General features: G+C 46.9%; 1 protein-coding gene across 1 annotated transcript in view; it reads left to right on the plus strand.

The window, feature by feature from the left end:
* LOC115642642 (zinc finger protein 436-like) overlaps positions 1–20,325 on the plus strand; it is a 936,374-nt gene that overhangs the window by 33,803 nt on the left and 882,246 nt on the right. The gene's annotated exons all lie outside the window — the stretch shown is intronic.

Genomic DNA, 20,325 nt, shown 5'->3' on the forward strand with positions numbered 1-20,325 from the left:
ATTCATTCTTCTTAAACGTGGGACACCAGAACTGCACACAGTATTTCAGATGAGGTCTCACCAGTGCCTTGTAGAATGGTACTAACACCTTATCTCTACTGGAAATACCTCGCCTAATGCATCCCGAGACCACATTAGCTTTTTTTCACGGCCATATCACATTGGCAGCTCATAGTCATCCTGTTATCAACCAATACTCCGAGGTCCTTCACTTCCTCTGTTACTTCCAATTGATGCATCCCCAACTTGTAACAATAATTCTTGTTATTAATCCCTAAGTGCATGACCTGCACTTTTTGCTATTAAATTTCATCCTATTACTATTACTCCAGTTTACAAGGTCATCCAGATCTTCCTGTACGATATCCCGGTCCTTCTCTGTGTTAGCAATACCTCCCAGCTTTGTGTCATCCGCAAACTTTATTAGCACACTCCCACTTTTTGTGCCAAGGTCAGTAATAAAAGATTGGTCCCAAAACCGATCCCTGAGGTACTCAACTAGTAACCTCCCTCCAGCCTGACAGTTCACCTTTCAGTATCACCCGTTGTAGTTTCCCCTTTAACCAGTTCCTGATCCACCTTTCAGTTTTCATATTCATCCCCATCTTTTCCAATTTAGCTAATTCCCCATGTGGAACCATATCAAATGCCTTACTGAAATCGAGGTAAATTAGATCCACTGCATTTCCTTCGTCTAAAAAAATCTGTTACTTTCTCAAAGAAGGAGATCAGGTTGGTTTGGTACGATCTGCCTTTTGTAAAACCATGTTGTACATGTTCCCTTCACAAATAAATGGCCAAAAGCACACTCAACCGTCATTCTGCACTGGCTCAGCCTGTGCTTGAACTGCTCCTTGCTCCTGTCAAGGTCCCCCATGTATGGCTTCATAAGCCATGGCATTAAGGGGTAGGCAGGGTCTCTCAGGACCACAATGGGCATCTTGACTTTCCCTTCGGTGATCTTCTGCTCCAGGAAGAAAGTCTCTGCTTCCAGGTTCCTGAACAGGCCAGTGTTCAGAAAGATGTGTGTGTCATGCACCTTACCGGACCAGCCTGTATTAATGTCCGTGAAATGCCCATGGTGATCCACAACTGCCTGGAGAACCATAGAGAAGTACCCCTTCTGATTAATGTATGCCGTGACTAGGTGGCATGGTGCCAGAATTGGAATATGTGTGCCATCTACCACACCTCTGCAATTAGGGAAGTCCATTTGTGCAAAGCCATCCACAATGTCAACACACATTGCCCACAGGCACAGTCTTTCAGAGCAGGATGCAGTTAATGCCCCTGCACCCTTTTGTCAACACATGTCCAACGGTCAACTATCCCACCTCAAACAGATTAGTGACCAATTTGGTAGCAGTCTGGAGTAGCCAGCTTCCACCGTGCAGTTGCCACCCACTTCTCCAATAACAGGGCAGCTCTCATTTTCGTGTCCTTGCGCAGCAGGGTTGTGGCAAGCTCATCCCAGAGTCCCATGAATGTGACTTTCCTCACCCGAAAGGTCTGCAGCCACTGCTTGTCATCCAAGATGTGCATGACGATGTGGTCCCATCACTCAGTGCTTGTTTCCTGAGCCCAAAAGTGGCATTCCGCTGTGGTCAGCACCTCCATGAATGACACAAGCAATCTCGTGTGAAACCTGCTACACATGGCGAGATCAATGTCGAACTCCCCTTGCCTTTGTAGTTTAAGGAATAACTCCACTGCCACTTGTGATCTGTTAATAAGAACGAGCAGCATATTGGTCAAAAGTGCAGGATCCATTCCTGCTGCCTGAAGAGGCAGAATGCACAGTACACCAAGCACTGAAAGATGGTGCCAAATGTGAATGGAAGCACAGGGATTGTCGGGATGCAAATCAATGCATCATGGGGCATTGGGACAGGACCCGGGATGCCCCGTGACCTCCTCTGCCTTCCCACAACTCTTAGTGGCAGAAGAGGAAGAGATGCTCAGTGGGATACTGAGTGCACCGCTCGGAATATCGCTGCAAATGCGAACACGCAGCTGACGTGAACATACAATAGCGGTTTCCCTTCAGCGCCCTCTGAGCGGCACTGTAACTCCTAGTGCAGTAACTCTGCCTGTGTAGACATAGCCTCAGAGAGACTGACTGCCAGGATCCCAGGACTGATCCCCACTGGGGAATGAAGCACAACGGTGACAGACTGTGCAGCCTGCACTAGTCTCCCTGTACCTGAAAAGCCTGCTAGCCCAACGTGCTGGACCATCTATGCCATTACCTGGTTCCTAAACTGAAGCTACAGTTCCTAATCCATGTGAAACCAAAGACCGAGAGGTGCAGAGACCCAACCCCTTATAATCTTAGAAACATTTTGTTCCTTTTTCTATTTTTTTTAGTTTCTTTTTATGAACTTGGAGACCTCCTGACCTTTCTATTAGATTGGGGTATAACAGTGTGGCTCAGTGGGTGGAATATGAGAACACCTCTGAAATTTACACAGGAAGGGTGCTAGGAAGAATAGTTCCCCAAATCTTAATAGCCTTAAAAATCTGCCCTATGAAATGACTGAATGCATGCTCCTCAACCCTCCTGCACCCCCAGCTCCTGTCCTAGCCCAGAGCCTGCACCCTGCACCCAAACTCCCTCTCAGAGCCTACACCTCTCACCCCCTCCTACACCCCCATCTCTTGCCCCAGCCCAGAGCCTGCACCCAAAATCCATCCCAAAGCCTATACCCCTCACCCCCTCCTGCACCCCCATTCCCTGTCCCAGCCCAGGGTCTGCACCTCAGACCTCCTTCCCCACCCTCCCAGAGCCGTAGGCAGGTATGGAGTGGAATTTGGGGGGGCGGGCATGGGCTCTGGGCATTCTGGGCACCACTGAAATTTTTACAAACCTGCTTGCCTCTGTTGTCCACGGCACTCCTTGGTTCTCTCCAGCTGCTCCCTCTCTAGAGATTTTTTTCTACCCCATCTCTCCTCTTCTCTTCTGTGCTCTCTTTTTTCCCCACTCCCCTTTGTTTTCTATGGGACCTGGCCCCATGGTTCTGTGTTGTCCAATATCATATTTAACTTTCCAAATCAGCTGGGGCCTGGAGAATATTTCCAGGTGATAGTTCCCTATGTAGATTGCAGTGATCTCTGGTGTGTCCCCACGGGAACCAGTTCAAAAAAAGAGCCAGGAGCTGGTCCCAGTACATCCCCCGTCTGCTGGGCGGAGAGAATATTGCCTCCAGCCCAAGGCCCAGGTCTCTCTTGTTTTTAGTGCTGTAATATTAATGGCCAAACATGCTACTCACAAACATCATCTCTCTTTCTTACACACACACACACGCTTTTCAAGAAAAAATCCTTGCAAGAAGTCAAAAGTGCTTGCTGGATCTCACTGCTCTGCTTGATAGAATCTGAACACAAGCTGAACTTGTCAGGCATAGGTGGGGGCTGGCAGGATGTGGGATGGTTTCAATTACACAGACAGGCACTAGTGACAACATTGCAGAATGTGTGGGTCAATGTTACACTCCCCTCCCAGCTGCCATTGTCTGTCTATGAGAGGTGCAAATCTCATCTCTGATATGGCACATTCTGCCGAACATGAGAGGTACCTTCATTTATGGTCCGTGAGGTTTGAACTGTGTTTGTGAACTACCATATTCAAGAAAAAATGCGTCAGCACGACTGCCCTGACCACCGACAGAGAAATGCCTGAGTTGAAGGTAACGATGTTCCTCTGTACTAGATAGTAGCAAGCTCTGTAGCCAGTGCCTCTTTCCTTCTGTGCACTTACTTGTCCCGTTCTGACAGGCACCAGTCTAGATTCCAGTTTAAGTTTAACTGGAACCCGGCTTTTATCATAAGGTGATTGGTTGCAATGCAGTGGACTCAGTTTCATTTTTTACTTTTCCTAGGGCCACCTTTTTCCACTTCTGTCCCCATTCTTCAGGCACAGAGTAGCTACCTGAAGCCTGCTGTTTACCACCAATATTTATAACAGAGGAAGGCACATGTATTTTTTCTAGGTTCCTTACAGCTGTTTCCAGTGTTTCACTCTGTTCCTGTACTGGTTGTCTCTGGGCTGCTTGCCACCCTGCAAGGGCGGTGGGAGCATTCCAGGGCTGTGTAGCTTATTTTGATTCTTTTAACTCTTTCTTTGTTACTGTTACTTGCCCTGCTTTTTCCATTACTTGTTTGCCCAGCATGCTGTTTAAGCCATCTTACTGCCATAGACAGTAGTTGCAAAATTTCTGCTTCTTTACTTTTACTACTATTTTTTAGAGCCTCGGATTCTACCATCGTTCTATATATGCCAGTCCATGTTTCCCCATTCTTCAATTCATATGGACCCCCCTTACTGGCAATCCAGCGGGTCCATGAGTTATAAAACTCCATGGGGATCAAAAGGGAGGGGATCAGAGAGTTCCCTAGCTTGAGGTTTGCTGCCATGTTAGATTGCGATTCTTGCCACGCAGGTTCGCTTACTCACCAGATCAGCAGACGGGGTCACCAGTGTTGTCAGAGGTGTTGTTAGAAGTGCTACCAGTATGGTGCTCTGCTCTGCTCTCTCCTTGTTGGTATCACTCGGCTGCGTGCATGTGCTCACCCCGTGTGCTGCCCCAGCTCTGCAGATAGCTGATGCAGCAGACCCGACGAGAACCCCCAATGACCACAGACTCTAGTAAGGTGCAAAGTCACGTCTGCTAGGTTTATTGCGATCTTGGACACAATGGCAATTCCCTGTAGGTTTCTTAGCCTAACTCAGGGCATACTACGAGAAAGTGCCTCTTGGCAATGGACCCGGCTCAGTCAGTGGCGGGACTTTCCACTGCCCCCTCGGCTGGACAAAGACACTGCCCCAGGGATACATTCTTATACACAGGTACAAACAAGTTACACATCACTCCTGACATATTGCGGTGCAACCCTTCAACGTAGTAAGGTACAACCCCTCTACGTCGTAAGGTGCCGCCTCTCACCTTGTGCATGTTGGTTCGATCAAAACAACTCTATCCATCCTATTACCCTTTTGCCCCTGTCATTGGGATGGGTCGGCCTGTTCCTTGTTATCTGTGTGGAATGTGCAAGTATGTGAATGTTCTGATCTCTAGTGTTCAGTACCTTTTAGGTACGTATCTTCTTGCAGCATCAGCCCTTTCCTTGCCAGCTTCTGTGAGCAGGGCCTGCCTCTGGCTCACAGCTTCACTTTGCTTTATGTTAGCAAAGTCTTGACCATTACTTTAGTTCAGGCCTTAGGTGTCACACCAGGCCTCTGATACCAAGGTTTACATCTTAGGGCCTCCTCTTACTACACAGGTGCCTTCAGCATCAGATGTTTTAATGCTCTATCAGGAGTTCATTTAAAGGAGGTATTGTGGCTGATTAATGGAATGCTAAACTAGTATACTAAAGGATGCACTGTGGGGCCTCCAGGCTATTTGCCTATCATCCTGCTCTGGCTTCTGTCCAAAACCTTGGCAGAACAACCAGACGCATTTGTAGACTCCCACTCATAGCCCAGTCAGATCGTAGATTCTATAGCCTGGAGAGTTTGTTTTCTTCATTCGGGGGTCTCCTCTCCCTGTGCAGCCAGCAGTAATGCTTGATGGTCCTAACACACATGCCCCCTCTCTTGTCAGAAGGGACCTCACTAGGGGCTTGTCTACATCACAAAGTTGCAGCGCTGGTGAGGGAGTTACAGCGCTGCAACTTAGGAGGTGTACACATCTGCAGGGCACCACCAGCGCTGCAACTCCCTGTTTGCAGCGCTGGCCGTACTCCCGTTTTGTCTCGGGTGTAGAGGATCCAGCGCTGGTGATCCAGCGCTGGTAATCAAGTATAGACACTTACCAGCGCTTTTCTTGACCTCCGTGGAATAAGCAGGTATCCCAGCATACCTGAGGAAGCCTCTGGTAATCAAGCTGGTCTCCTTCCCCGGCTTGCTCTCGCATTCCCCGAACCCCGAGCAAGCAGGTCTCCTTCCCTGCGGTTTGCAGGGTGGTTCGGGGAACGCGAGAGCAAACCGCGGCGAAGCTGGTCTCCTTTCCCGGTTTGCTCTCTCGTTCCCCGAACCCCCGAGCAAGCAGGTCTCCTTCCCTGCGGTTTGCAGGGTGGTTCGGGGAACGCGAGAGCAAACCGCGGCGAAGCTGGTCTCCTTTCCCGGTTTGCTCTCTCGTTCCCCGAACCCCCATTGAAGCCGCCCAACAGCGCTGCAGTGTGGCCACATCTAACACCACTTGCAGCGCTGGTTGCTGTAAGTGTGGCCACTCTGCAGCGCTGGCCCTATACAGCTGTACTAATACAGCTGTAACAACCAGCGCTGCAAAATTTTAGATGTAGACATGGCCTAGAAGTGTGGAGAATAGTTGCCCACCTAGAGCAGGGGCAGTTGCAGTGATATGATTTAGCTGAATGACAGAAGGATTAGAAAACACAACTTGTAGAAATAGAGTAAAGGAGCTCAATCTACTTAGCTTAAGACAGAGAAGGTTAAGGGGTGACTAGATCCCAGTCTATAAATATCAAAGTGGGGAACAGTTCAGTACTGGACTCCTCAATGTAGCAGAGAAAGATTTAACATGATCCAATAGCTGGAAATTGAAGCTAGACCAGTTCAGACTGGAGATAAGGTATATTTTTAACCATGAGAGTAACTAACCATTGGAATAACTTCCCAAGGGTCAAGTATCAGAGGGGTAGCCATGTTAGTCTGGATCTGTAAAAGCAGCAAAGAATCCTGTGGCATCTTATAGACTAACAGACGTTTTGGAGCATGAGCTTTCATGGGTGAATACCCACTTTGTCAGATGCATGTAGTGGAAATTTCCAGGAGCAGGTATATATTTGCAGGCAAGCTAGAGATAATGAGGTTAGTTCCATCAGGGAGGATGAGGCCCTGTTCTAGCAGTTGAGGTGTGAAAACCAAGGGAGGAGAAACTGGTTTTATAGTTGGCAAGCCATTCACAGTCTTTGTTTAATCCTGAGGTGATGGTGTCAAATTTGCAGATGAACTGAAGCTCAGCAGTTTCTCTTTGAAGTCTGGTCCTGAAGTTTTTTTGCTGCAGGATGGCCACCTTAAAGTCTGCTATAGTGTGGCCGGGGAAGCTGAAGTGTCCTCCTACAGGTTTTTGTATATTGCCATTCCTAATATCTGATTTGTGTCCGTTTATCCTTTTCCGTACATACTGTCCAGTTTGGCCGATGTACATAGCAGAGGGGTATTGCTGGCATATGATGGCGTATATTACATTGGTGGACGTGCAGGTGAATGAACCGGTGATGATGTGGCTGATCTGGTTAGGTCCTGTGATGGTGTCACTGGTGTAGATATGTGGGCAGAGTTGGCATCGAGGTTTGTTGCATGGATTTGTTCCTGAGCTAGAGTTACTATGGTGCGGTGTGCAGTTACTGGTGAGAATATGTTCCAGGTTGGCAGGTTGCCTGTGGGCAAGGACTGGCCTGCCACCCAAGGCCTGTGAAAGTGTGGGATCATTGTCCAGGATGAGTTGTAGATCCCTGATGATGCGTTGGAGAGGTTTTAGCCTGGGACTGTATGTGATGGCCAGTGGAGTCCTGTTGGTTTCTTTCTTGGGTTTGTCTTCCAGTAGGAGGCTTCTGGGTACACGTCTGGCTCTGTTGATCTGTTTCCTTATTTCCTCGTGTGGATACTGTAGTTTTGAGAATGGTTGGTGGAGATTTTGTAGGTGTTGGTCTCTGTCTGAGGGGTTAGAGCAGATGCGGTTGTACCTCAGTGCTTGGCTGTAGACAATGGATCGTGTGATATGCCCGGGATGGAAGCTGGAGGCATGAAGGTAGACATAGCGGTCGGTAGGTTTTTGGTATAGGGTGGTGGTAATGTGACCATCACTTATTTGCACCATGGTGTCTAGGAAGTGGACCTCCCGTGTAGATTGGTCCAGGCTGAGGTTGATGGTGGGGTGGAAGCTGTTGAAATCATGGTGGAATTTTTCCAGAGTCTCCTTCCCATGGGTCCAGATGATGAAGATGATGAAGACTGTGAATGGCTTGCCAACTACAAAACCAGTTTCTCCTCCATTGGTTTTCACACCTCAACTGCTAGAACAGGGCCTCATCCTCCCTGATTGAACTAACCTCATTATCTCTAGATTGCCTGCATATATATACCTGCCCCTGGACATTTCCACTACATGCATCTGACAAAGTGGGTATTCACCCACGAAAGCTCATGCTCCAAAATGTCTGTTAATCTATAAGGTGCCACAGGATTCTTTGCTGCTTTTACAGATCCAGACTAACATGGCTACCCCTCTGATACTTGACACCATCCAAGGCACTGCATTTAGCCATATGGAGTGGAAATCCATCAACCTCATGAAGAAACTTGCACAAATACAGACAGATATCATCTTCCTTTCCAAATACAAACAGATAGACATCATACCCAATGGACTAAAGGTAAAAAATCCACTGCTATCTACATACTACACAGACCAAAGTGAGAGATTATGCCATACTCTGTCAAAGAAACTGAGGAACCACCTGATCAGCATCCTATACAGCAAACAGGAAAACATCAAAAAAGAGCTCTCCAACCTGGAGACTCTCATTAATAACCAAACTTCCATACAAACGGACTTCACTAAAATAAGACAGGAGATCTACATTACTCACTTCACCTCTCTACAAAGGAAAAAGGACTGTAAGCTGTCTAAACTCCTACCTGCCTCATGGGGCCACAACCGTGGTACCCCCAACCCACCCAGCAATATCATCAATCTATCCAACTACACACTCAGCCCAGAAGAAAAGTCTGTCCTATCTCGGGGACTCTCTTTCTGCCCTGCCACCCCCACCAACATGATACAGTTCTGCGGCGATCTGGAAGCCTACTTTCGCCGTCTCCAACTCAAAGAATACTTTCAGGACAACACTGAATAGCCCACTGATACACAGGTACCCTCCCACCAACAGCACAAGAAGAACAACTCCACATGGACTCCTCCTGAAGGGGTCGAAATGACAGTCTGGACCTCTACATTGAATGCTTCCGCCGACGTGCACAGGCAGAAATTGTGGAAAAACAACATTGCTTGCCTCATAACCTAAGTCGTGGAGAACGCAATGCCATTCACAGCCTCAGAAACCGCCCTGACATTATCATCAAAGAGGCTGATAAAGGAGGTGCTGTTGTCCTCATGAACAGGTCTGACTACCAAAAGGAGGCCGCCAGACAACTCTCCAGTACCAAATTCTACAGGCCACTCTCCTCAGATCCCACTGAGGAATACACTAAGAAACTGCACCATCTACTCAGGACTCTCCCTACACTATCACCGGAACAAATCAACATACCCTTAGAGCTCCGACCAGGGTTATTCTATCTACTACCCAAGATCCACATACCCGGAAATCCTGGATGCCCCATCATCTCGGGCATTGGCACTCTCACTGAAGGACTGTCTGGATATGTGGACTCTCTCTGCAGACCCTATGCCACCAGCACTCCCAGCTATCTCCGTGACACCACTGATTTCCTGAGGAAACTACAATGCATTGGTGACCTTCCAGAAAACACCATCCTAGCCACCATGGATGTAGAGGCTCTCTACACGAATATCCCACACACAGATGGAATACAAGCTGTCAGGAACAGTATCCCTGATGATGCCACAGCACAACTGGCTGCTGAGCTCGGTGCCTTTATCCTCACACACAAATATTTCAAATTTGATGACAATATATATCTCCAGATCAGTGGCACCGCTATGGGCACCCGCATGGCCCCACAATATGCCAATATTTTTATGGCCAACCTGGAACAAGGCTTCCTCAGCTCTTGTCCACCCACGCCCCTTCTCTACCTACGCTACATTGATGACATCTTCATCATCTGGACCCATGGGAAGGAGTCTCTGGAAAAATTCCACCACGATTTCAACAGCTTCCACCCCACCATCAACCTCAGCCTGGACCAATCTACCTACCCAGCAATATCGTCAATATATCCAACTACACACTCAGCCCAGAAGAAAAGTCTGTCCTATCTCACCCATGTAAGCTCATGCTCCAAAACGTCTGTTAGTCTATAAGGTGCCACAGGATTCTTTGCTGCTCTTACAGATCCAGACTAACACGGCTACCCCTCTGATCCTTGATAGCAAACAGAGAGAAACTCTTTAGCAAAAGGAACATTTACAAGTTGAGAAAACAAAGATAAAACTAACACACCTTGCCTGGCTGTTACTCACAAGTTTGAAATATGAGCGACTGGTTCAGAAAGATTTGGAGAGCATGGATTCATGTCTGGTCCCTCTTAGTCCTAAGAGCGAACAGCCCCCAAAACAAAGAGCACACAAGCAAAGCCTCCCCCGCACCAAGATTTGAAAGTATCCTGTCCCCTTATTGGTCCTTTGGGTCAGGTGTCAGCTAGGTTACCCGAGCTTCTTAACTCTTTACAGGTAAAGGGATTTTGGTGTGTCTGGCCAGTCTCTGGCCAGGAGGGATTTTATAGTATTGTACACAGGAGGGCTGTTATCTTTCCCTTTATAGTTATGACAAACCCTGGCTGAATGTCTCCTCTCTCCATGGCTTGGTTGATCGTTTCAGGAAATGGAGAAGACTGCTTTTGCCTAGCTGTACATTGCTTGCAAAAGAAACAGGCCTTTTTGGTGACAAGTGTTGAAAGGAGCCACTAGACAAATGTGGAGACAAGAAAAATGTCCCCATAACTGAACTTTCATCTGTGGATGTTGACGCCACAGCAAAGAGTGCTAAACACTATATGACCACGGCTGGTGTCAGAAGAGTCTCTACCAAAGCATCTTTCCACCAGCAGGGGCCTCTCTGTGCACAGAACTCCTGGTAGCTTGATGTCTGCAGGCAGTGGAGAACTCTATTTTGGCATCTCTTTGTCTGTTTTGTGGTGAACATCTGCAATGGCTGTTAATAGGCATCTAGATAGTGATCTTTGGAAACAGCTGGCTGAAGAGCCTTCCTACTAACCAGGAGATCTTGGCTTGGTCTCTCAGTTGTTCCTTACTGAACCTAATGTCTCTATTGGCTCCTTTTTTGCATCTCTTTTCATAAAAATAAAAGATCTGTCAGCACAATCCTTCTAAGTGCTTGTTCAAGACAGAGCCTTCCTTGCAGCTAAGTCTTGGTGTAATGGAGCATGCGTCACCACTGATGGCCGTCCTGGGAATTATATGGGCTACTCCAGCCCTGCACAACTCATAAAGTGGTGAGGGCCACATTACTCCAAAGAAAACAGCTGAAGGCTGAAACCTCCCGGCCCTGCAGAAACACCTGCCCCAGGGCCACTCAGCCTTGCGGAAATAAACCCTCCGTCCCTAGTGCCGCCCCACCAAAACAGCTGTGGGCCAAAAAGGAAGGTTGGGGGCGGGGAGATGATACTTTATTTTAAATCAACCCGGGGCTCCCAGCTGAAGAGGTGGCTGGGAACCCTCAGGGTCAAATTAAAGGGCCCGGGGCTCCGGCAGCTGGGGGAACCTGGCAGGGCCAGCTTTAGGTTTTTTGCTGCTCCAAACAAAAGAAAATTTGGCTGCCCCCCATCCCAGCCCTGGGCTCCCCCGTGTACCACCCTGCTGCTCCAGTCCTGGGCTCTCCCCCCACCCACCTGCTGCCCCAGTGCTGGGCTTCTCCCTTTCCTCCCCACCAGTGCCCTCCCCCTACCCTGCTGCTGCCCCAGCCCTGGGCTCCCCCCAACCAGTGCCCCCACCCACACCTCCTGCTGCCCCAGCCCTGGGTCACTGGTAACTCTTTCCCAGGGCAGGTCATTCAGGAGGAATTTTGGATGTGCACAAAACACAGACAAGATTGGTTCCCATATGGTTACAGAGCTGCAGTAAAGTGGAACAATTTTCAGCTTGTGTGATTGGAGGATATCTGGATGCGTATTATAAGACTGTCCTCCATAAATGAGGAAAAGTTGAGGTGCCTTTATTATTCTTTTGTTCCACTCTTTGTTTCTATGGGGAATTTGCCAATGCAATATCACTGTCTTCCTTTTAAACAAACAAAAAGGCAATGGCTGTTGAAAATAGCAATTCCAGTCCTAATAAGCATTTCTTGCTCAATTTTATCCTACTTTTTCTACAGCAGGTTACAGAGGATCAGTATATTTGATTTGGGAGAAATGAAGTAACAGCTGCCCAAACTCAGCTTGAGTGCTCCTGAATTTTGAGGTATTCAAATCTGGAAGGCAGGTGCTGGGCGGGGGGTGCTGGGGGCTCCATGGCGGAGCATGGCAGCAACGTGTCTGGAGCTGCACGGAGCCAGACACACTGGTCTGAGTGGCACGGTAATGGGGCTGAGGGTTGGAGAAGGGGTAGGATCTGCTGACAATGCCCATACGTATACAGCCCAAAAGGCCGTTAGCCTTCTTGGCAACAAGGGCACACTGTTGACTCATATCCAGCTTCTCATCCACTGTAACCCCTAGGTCCTTTTCTGCAGAACTGCTTCCTAACCATTCAGTCCCTGGTCTATAATAGTGAATGGGATTCTTCCATCCTAAGTGCAAGACTCTGCACTTGTCCTTGTTGAACCTCATCTGGTTTCTTTTGGCCCAATCCTCGAATTTGTCTAGGTTCCTCTGTATCCTATTCCTACCCTCCAGCATATCTACCACTCCTCCAAAGTTTAGTGTCATCTGCAAACTTGCTGAGAGTGCAGTCCACGCCATCCTCCAGGTCATTAATGAAGATATTTAATAAAATCGGCCCCAGAACTGACTCTTGGGGCACTCTGCTTGAAACCAGCTGCTAATTAATTTCATCACATGACCCCTGGTTCTTGTGTTATGTGAAGGGGGTAAATAACACTTCCTTATCCACTTTTTCCACACCAGTCATAATTTTATAGGCCTCTATCATATCCCCCCTTAGTCATCTCTTTTCCAAGCTGGACCTTCCTAGTCATTTTCATCTCTCCTCATAGGGAAGCTGTTTCATAACCCTCATCATTTTTGTTGTCCTTCTCTTCACCTTTTCCAATTCATCCTTTTTTTTGATGGGGTGACCAGAACTCCACACAATATTTAAGGTGGCACACCATGGATTTATATAGTGGCATTATGATATTTTCTGCCTTAGAATATGAAGGTTAGAAGAGACCTCAGGAGATCATCTAGTCCAACCCCCTGCTCAAAGCAGGACCACTCCCCCGACACATTTTTGCCCTAGATCCCTAAATGGCCCCCTCAAAAATTGAACTCACAACCCTGGGTTTAGTAGGCCAATGCTCAAACAACTGAGCTATCCCTCCCCACTTACTACTATCACTTCCCGAACGGTTCCTAACGTTTGGTTAGCTTTTTTGGAAGGTCACTGCATAATGAGTGGATGTTTTCAGAGAACTATCAACAATGACACAAAGATTTCTTTGTTGAGTGGCAATCAATATGGCTCTACCATAAGCTCTTTCATGACCAGAAAATAAAAAGGAATCCTATAAAAAGTGGCATCATGGACAAATTGCTATGGATGAGTACAAAAGACCTGCACAAGCATGTGGGGACAAAATCAGAAAGATTAACTCACAAACTGAGTTACACCTGGGAAGTGACACAAAAAAGGCAATAAGATAAGGGTTCTATAAATATATGAGGAGCAAAAGACAGGGGAAGGAAAGTGTTACTTACCAGAGAAGAAAAGGAGCTAATAATAGATGACATCAACAAGATGAAGGCTTTTAATACCTTTTTGCATTCACTAAAAAAATGTAATTGTGATCAGATACTTAATTATTCTTAACCAAGAGAGGGAAGGAACAGAAACCACAATGGGGAAATAAGAGGTTAATAAATTTAATTTATGTAAATATTTTTTCAAAGTCAGCAGGGCCTAATGAAATTCACCCTGGGCTACTGTTGTACAGACAAAACTACACAGGATCTTTTCAGGGGGCAAGACAAAGACACCACATTTATTATGATGATTTGATTTATGACTAATAACTAATATCTTAATTCTTATACATACACATTATACCTAATACCTATACACACACACACATCCATCAGATTTCTGCAGCTGCTGCATAGTTACCAGTCCTGAAGATAGCTTAAGTTCATAGCTTGATTTTGTAGCTTGGGTTCGTAGCTTGTGGCGGCAAACTGGCCAGGAAAGCCGGGCACAAGGACAAGCTGGATCTCTGTTGGGCAGGCATCGATGTCCTTCCATGTTGGCAGCAGAATGTTACCCAGAGTCTTTCATCTCACCCTTCTTTTTTATAGGCTTTTAGTTTGGATTCAAAGTCTATAGGTCTTGCTGTGTCACGCTGCCTCTGGGTTTGGATTGATCACCCATCAATTGCAGATGTGACTTTCAGCCTTGAACCTGGCTTTGATCTTCCTTCTGTTGTTCTGTTGTCCTTTTCTTTTTAGGGTGGATGCTTCTTACTTTGTTTAGGGCTGTTGTCTAGGTCTTCAGCCGTTGGTATTTGAACTTTATCTCATCAGGACAGGCTAGGGCTGGAGGTTGATTCTGTCATCCATACATACCTCATTCACACATTTAAACTAAACTAATAAGATTACAGCAGGGTTTGCAAAAATGAAGGCTGGAGGAAGCTTTTACAAAATGGACTGAGTGTTTTAAAATGGGGTTTGAATTACACTATGGAACAGAAGTTACAGTGTAGGCAAGTGTAGTGTGGATGGTGAACAGAAGTTACATTAATAAATTAAAAACAATTTCATTTATCAGTTCTACACTACTCCAGGAATTAGCTGAAGCAATCTTGGAACAGTTAACAGTGATCTCTGACAACTCCAGGAGGGTGGTGAGGTCCCACAAGACTGGAGAAGGGCAAACATAAAACTGTCTTCCAAAAAGGGAACAACGAAGACCTGGGGAATAGAGGCCAGTCAAGCCTAGTTTAGATACCCAGAAAGAAAAATGTATTAAACAATCAATGTATAAGCACTTAGAGGATAGTAAAGTGATAAGTTATAGCCAGCGTAGATTATCGAACACAAACAATGCCAAACCAATCTAATTCCTGCTTTAACAGGGGTACTGGCCCTATGACACCATAGATATGACATATCTTAATTTTAGTAAGACTTTTGACAGCAGACCCCATGACATTCTCATCAGCTAACAAGGGAAATGTTGTGTACTTGAAAGTCTGTACTCAAAGAGTAATTATTAATGGCTCGCTGACAAAATGGGAGGATGTATCTAATGCAGTCCCACAGGAGCCAATCCTCACTCTGGTACCATTCAATATTTTTATTAATGACTTGGATCATGGAATGAAGAGTGTGCTTATTAAATTTGAGGATTACACCAAGCTGAGAAGAGTTGCAAACACGTTGGAGAACAGGATTAGAATTCAAAATGACTTTATAAATTAGAGAATTGATCTGAATGAACAAGATTAAATTCAGCAAAGACAAGTGCAAAGTACTACATTTCAGGGAAGGACAATCCAATGCACAAGTAGAGACTGGGGACTAACTGGCTAGGGGGCAGTACTACTCAAAAGGATCTGGGAGTTACAGTGGATCAGAGATTGAATCTGAGCCAGCCCTGTAACTCAGTTGTGACAAAGGCTAGTTCAGTACTGGAATAGGTTACCAAGGGAGGCTGTGGAATCATCACTGGAGGTTTTAAGGACAGGTTGGACAAACATCTCAGTGTTGGGGGGCTGGACTAGATGACCCCTCATTGTTCATTCCAGCCCAACCGTTCTACGATTCTATTCTGGGGAAATGTTTGGTCATTTTATTACACCTCTGACCTGGCCACCCCACTAGCACTAAACAACGGAGACATTTTGAAACCCTGCCAATAATAAAGTCTGGGAACCCAATACAAGACAAGAGCAGAACAACAGGAATGACTTGGGGGATTTCCCCTAACATTATCCCCAGGGCAGCACACTCCCACAGCTGGGCCACAGAAAGAGTCAGGATTCGGCTTTTCCTCTCCCTGCACCTCACATTGTTGCAGTAAGTTGGTGGGGGGGCAGGTTAGAGATCTAGGAATCTCTCTCCCCAATTATTTCTCCCACTGCCCCTATCAATCTCTCTCTCCCTTTTCTCCTTATGTTTCCCCATCTCCTGTCCCTCCCCCTCTGGCGGACAGACAGCTATTCCTGGGTGTCCGCTCTCCTACGGCTGGATCAGCTCTTGCAATTGCTAAGGGGAGGAGAGATGTGAGGTGACTAGGGCTATTTGTGCAGAGTCACTTTCATGCCCATCCCCAGCAAGTTCCCTGGAGTATCTGGCTCAGATGTTGATGTGGGCAGAGCCTAGGGCTGGCCCATGGAGCTAATTACAGCTGGAGAAAGTCCTCATCTTGCTTGGGCACAGAGGAAGCTTCGCTCTAAGTCACTCCCAAGCCCAGACCCCACTGGGGGAGCAGCAGCTGCTCAGTCTGGGCTCCCAGATCACAATTCAGGCAGCAGTGTCTGAACCAGGAAGCTCAACCCCAATATCCTGAGGAAAGCGAGAGTCAGACAGAGACTGAGGGCTTTCCCCTCCCCTCTTTAGCAACAACTGAAACCCCCTCCCCACAGGGAGATATCCTGATTTTATTTGAAACCATGTTAATCTGGAGTCACTCCATATTCTTCCTTGAAGTGTCTCTTGAGTAATGCTGGTCTCAATGAGACCAGAAACATAGCTCAGGAGGGAGGAGGCCAGAGTCCTTTCCTCCTCCCTCACTCCCTCTCCCCTTCTTCCAAGAAGGATTCACAGCAACAGTTGTCCCTCCAAAACCTGAAGTTTCAGCAGTTCTGAAAACGAGGAGAGAAGCAAAGCCTGTCGTGATCTCGCATCAGTAATTGATAAATGGATAGAAAAGTATCAGCAGCCCCTGCCAGCCATTCACACAGGTGGGGGAGCCCTGGCCGATGCTTCTTTAACAGGAGAATGGATGGCATGGAGGAGACAAATTTAAGAAATTTCCATGCCTGGTGACTGGCAGATAATGGCCAATAGGGACCCACCCCAGAGACAACATCTCAGCACTGGGCGAAGCAACCTCTCATGGAGACCATTCGTCATGGGGGTTTGGGATACTGCTGGTGAATGTGGTGAGGGGGAAGTGAGGGGCTAATATAGTAGCAGGGAGATTCTCAGCCACTCTGGGTCCAGCCTGGGCAGCAAGGAGCCAGGCACAGACTGAGCCCCCGTCCTGTGCTCCCCGACGAAAAGGGTCCAGCCAACTGCCCTGTGAGCAGATTAGAGACACCCATGGGTAGCAGGAATCCTAGGCAAGGGTAGGCTGTGCCTTCCCAAACAGCCTAGCATGACCCCACCCACGCTCCACCCCCAAGCCAGGTCCCCTCTGGTTCCCTTCCCAGAGTGCTCTGCCTTGGCTGGCTGGCCTGCCTCCTGCAGGGAGTCATGGCAGCTGGTGCTAGGGTCGCATCGCTTGGAGTCCCAAGGTAGCCACCCCATCTGGCCACCCAGAGCCCCCCCTCACACAAGGAGCTCTGCATACTGGGGCTGGGAGCACAGTTGCCTGGCACACCGGGGCCCCCGGCGGGGATGCTCTGGGCTCCTGGGAGAGGCTGAAGAAGGGGGACCTCCCCCAATGGCCGGATCACCAGCCACACCTGGAGACACCCTTCCCCCAAACAGAGGGAGACCTCTGGCTTTGATGTGTATTAAATATGGGGCAAATTACTTTCATCGGCAAACATTTTAATGGAGGTAAAAGAGGAGAGAAATGAGTCTCAAATGAGAGGGGGAAGTTGATCATTTCAAACCCTGTAACTGCCAGGATGGTGAATGATTCAAGACAACAAATTCCCTCCAAAACAGGAGAAGTTGCTGCAACTAAGCATGGTAACATCTCCAAACCTGAGATGCTTTTTAATAGACATTTGATAATTACATGGAAAAAGGGAAAATTTGACAGCTTGACATCAATGTTCAGTCCTTAAAACAACAAGGATGGAAATCCGGGGAATTTTTGATGAATTTTCAGAAAATAGAAAGGAAAGTGGATAAGAGTGAGGGATTTTACCCTGATAGTCAATAGTAGGTAAAGAGGTAGAATTTGAGTGAATTTCATGTTATTGACAAATCAAAAGAAAATTGAAAACCTGCAAAAAATTGCTTTCAATATTCAAGAATTAGAGCAAAGATTAAAATCAGAGGATATTTTATGTTAATGTTTTATAATTAGAAAGGCAGCAAAAAAAAATCTTAGAGACTATTAAATTAGTAACACATAACTAGACAGAAAGCCAGGGAAAAGTTTGCAATATTTTAGAATATTCTCCTGAAGAAGAGCTCTGTGTAGCTCAGAGATTTGTCTCTCTGACCAACTGAAGTGGCTCCAATGAAAAGTATTACCTCACCCACCTTGTCTTTCTAATTGCAAAGCAATGCCCATTGGAGAGAAAAACTGCAGCTACTTATACATTGGGGGAAAATTAACTATCAGCTGTAGTCCATAGATCCAACTTTAACATTTATTTAATGCAGCAGTAATGCAAGGAATCTACAGGCTTGTATCCGGTAAGATACTGGCTTCAGCAGTTAGCATAAGGTTTGAGGTCTATGAACTCTAGCACAGATACCTCGCCTAAGGGTCATCCCTAAGTTTCGGGGAACTGGAAATAGAGTGTCTGAGGGGGAATTTGGTCCATGATGACACTTGCCAACCACAGGAACACGAGCTAACGCTGGCTTTTGGATAAAAATGTCCGCAGATACCTCACCGCAAGAGTACCATGGCGACAAATATAAGAAGTTGTATGAATGGTCTCACTAACCCAGGAGAAGGACGCCCCAACATCGGCAGGGTGAGGAAATACAAATAAAAAACAGAGGTGAAACCCCTACTGAATATGTATTAGACTGAGTAGCGCAACAGAGCATATTATAAGAGTTGTATCCCAACCTGTATGCAGGAGAAGAGAGAGATTTAGGAAGGTACCAAGATGATGGCTACTGATGATGATGAGGAAGGTCATTGGGATGAGGAAGATAATGGTGAACATTTCAGGTTGTTCGGCAAGGGATGATGGGAGTATATGGATGTTCAGATTTACATTCTATATTATCTCTATCTCACTGAGTTACAGCGTTTGTGACTTTGCTAAATGTATTATTAAACTACTGTAAATATAAAAGCATTCCTATAATGAGTGTTGCAACTGTGTACTGTATTTAATAATACTAGGCCTGATCTCAAGACAAGAACCTGTCAACCCTCAAAGTGATAACTGGGAATTCTTAGTAATCAATATAATTAATACATAAGCCAAAGATCAGGCTACACAACTCAAGAAAAGGACCTGCATGTTGCTGTAGACAGCTCAGTGAAAGAGTCCACTCTCGCAGCTGCCACCGAAAAAGCTAACAACATGGTAAGCTTCATAAGGAACGGGATGGAGAATAACATCAAATGTTTGTATATACATCAAGGGGGCAGCCTCTAATATCCCGGGACCACCATGGCTACTACAGCACTGCACACAGGATATTTTATATCTATCTTTGAGAATTGATGAGGAAATAGGTCAAAAAAGCAATATTTGATAATATGACAGAAAACAACCAAGATCTGAAGGGATTTTATATTGATACGTAATACGTGAGAAAATTGGGACAGTTTGATGGGACTGTCTATAGAAGTTCAATACACACACACAGACAGTAATGGTTCCCCCTCCACCAGCACCATTCCCAGGAAGCCCTTTGTGAAAGTGTTTTAAGAAGGCCAGGGAGAGGGTCTGGAGCAGGAATGCTCCCTGAGAGTGGGGAGGGGCGGCAGTGTGGGATGGGCAGTGGACAGGCAACTGGTGGCTGTGGGGAGCTGCCCGGGAAAGCTGGGGGTGGGGGCAGCAACGGGGACTGGTTACTCCACTCACTTCTCCCTTCCCTCCTGTGTCCTGTTCCTGGCAGAGACTGGCCGCCCTGTCCCACTCCAGAGCTAGCCGTGTTTCCAGGCTCCCCGTAAACTGCACCCACTAATCCCCTTCCAGTTTGGGGACCACCTAAATTTCCCACCTTAACAAGGACCATTTGCTGCTGATAAAACGGGTGTGAAAACTTCCCAGAGCTGAGAGGATTTTAAACTCACCTTTGAGAATGAGAAAATGGGGCAAAATCCAAGGAGGAGAATGAAGACATGGAAAGAGAAGGGCAGGGCGGGGGGAGGGATCTGCTTGGATTTTATCCCAGTATTTGATCATTAGAGAAAAAGGGGAATTCAGGACAAATTAAGACTGAAGTGACAAAATCACAGAGAATGTCATTAACCCCCCCCTGCTGCGATCTCCTGCCTGCCCAGAGCAGGGCCATCTCCCCACAGGTCACACGGTCCGACCCCTCCCTCCATCTCATTTTTCAACCCTCCCTTCCTACCCCCCGGCCCTGGGTCAGCCCCTGGC

Source organism: Gopherus evgoodei, unplaced genomic scaffold (genome assembly GCF_007399415.2).
Source record: "Gopherus evgoodei ecotype Sinaloan lineage unplaced genomic scaffold, rGopEvg1_v1.p scaffold_43_arrow_ctg1, whole genome shotgun sequence".
In the NCBI taxonomy this organism is placed as follows: Eukaryota; Metazoa; Chordata; order Testudines; family Testudinidae; genus Gopherus; species Gopherus evgoodei.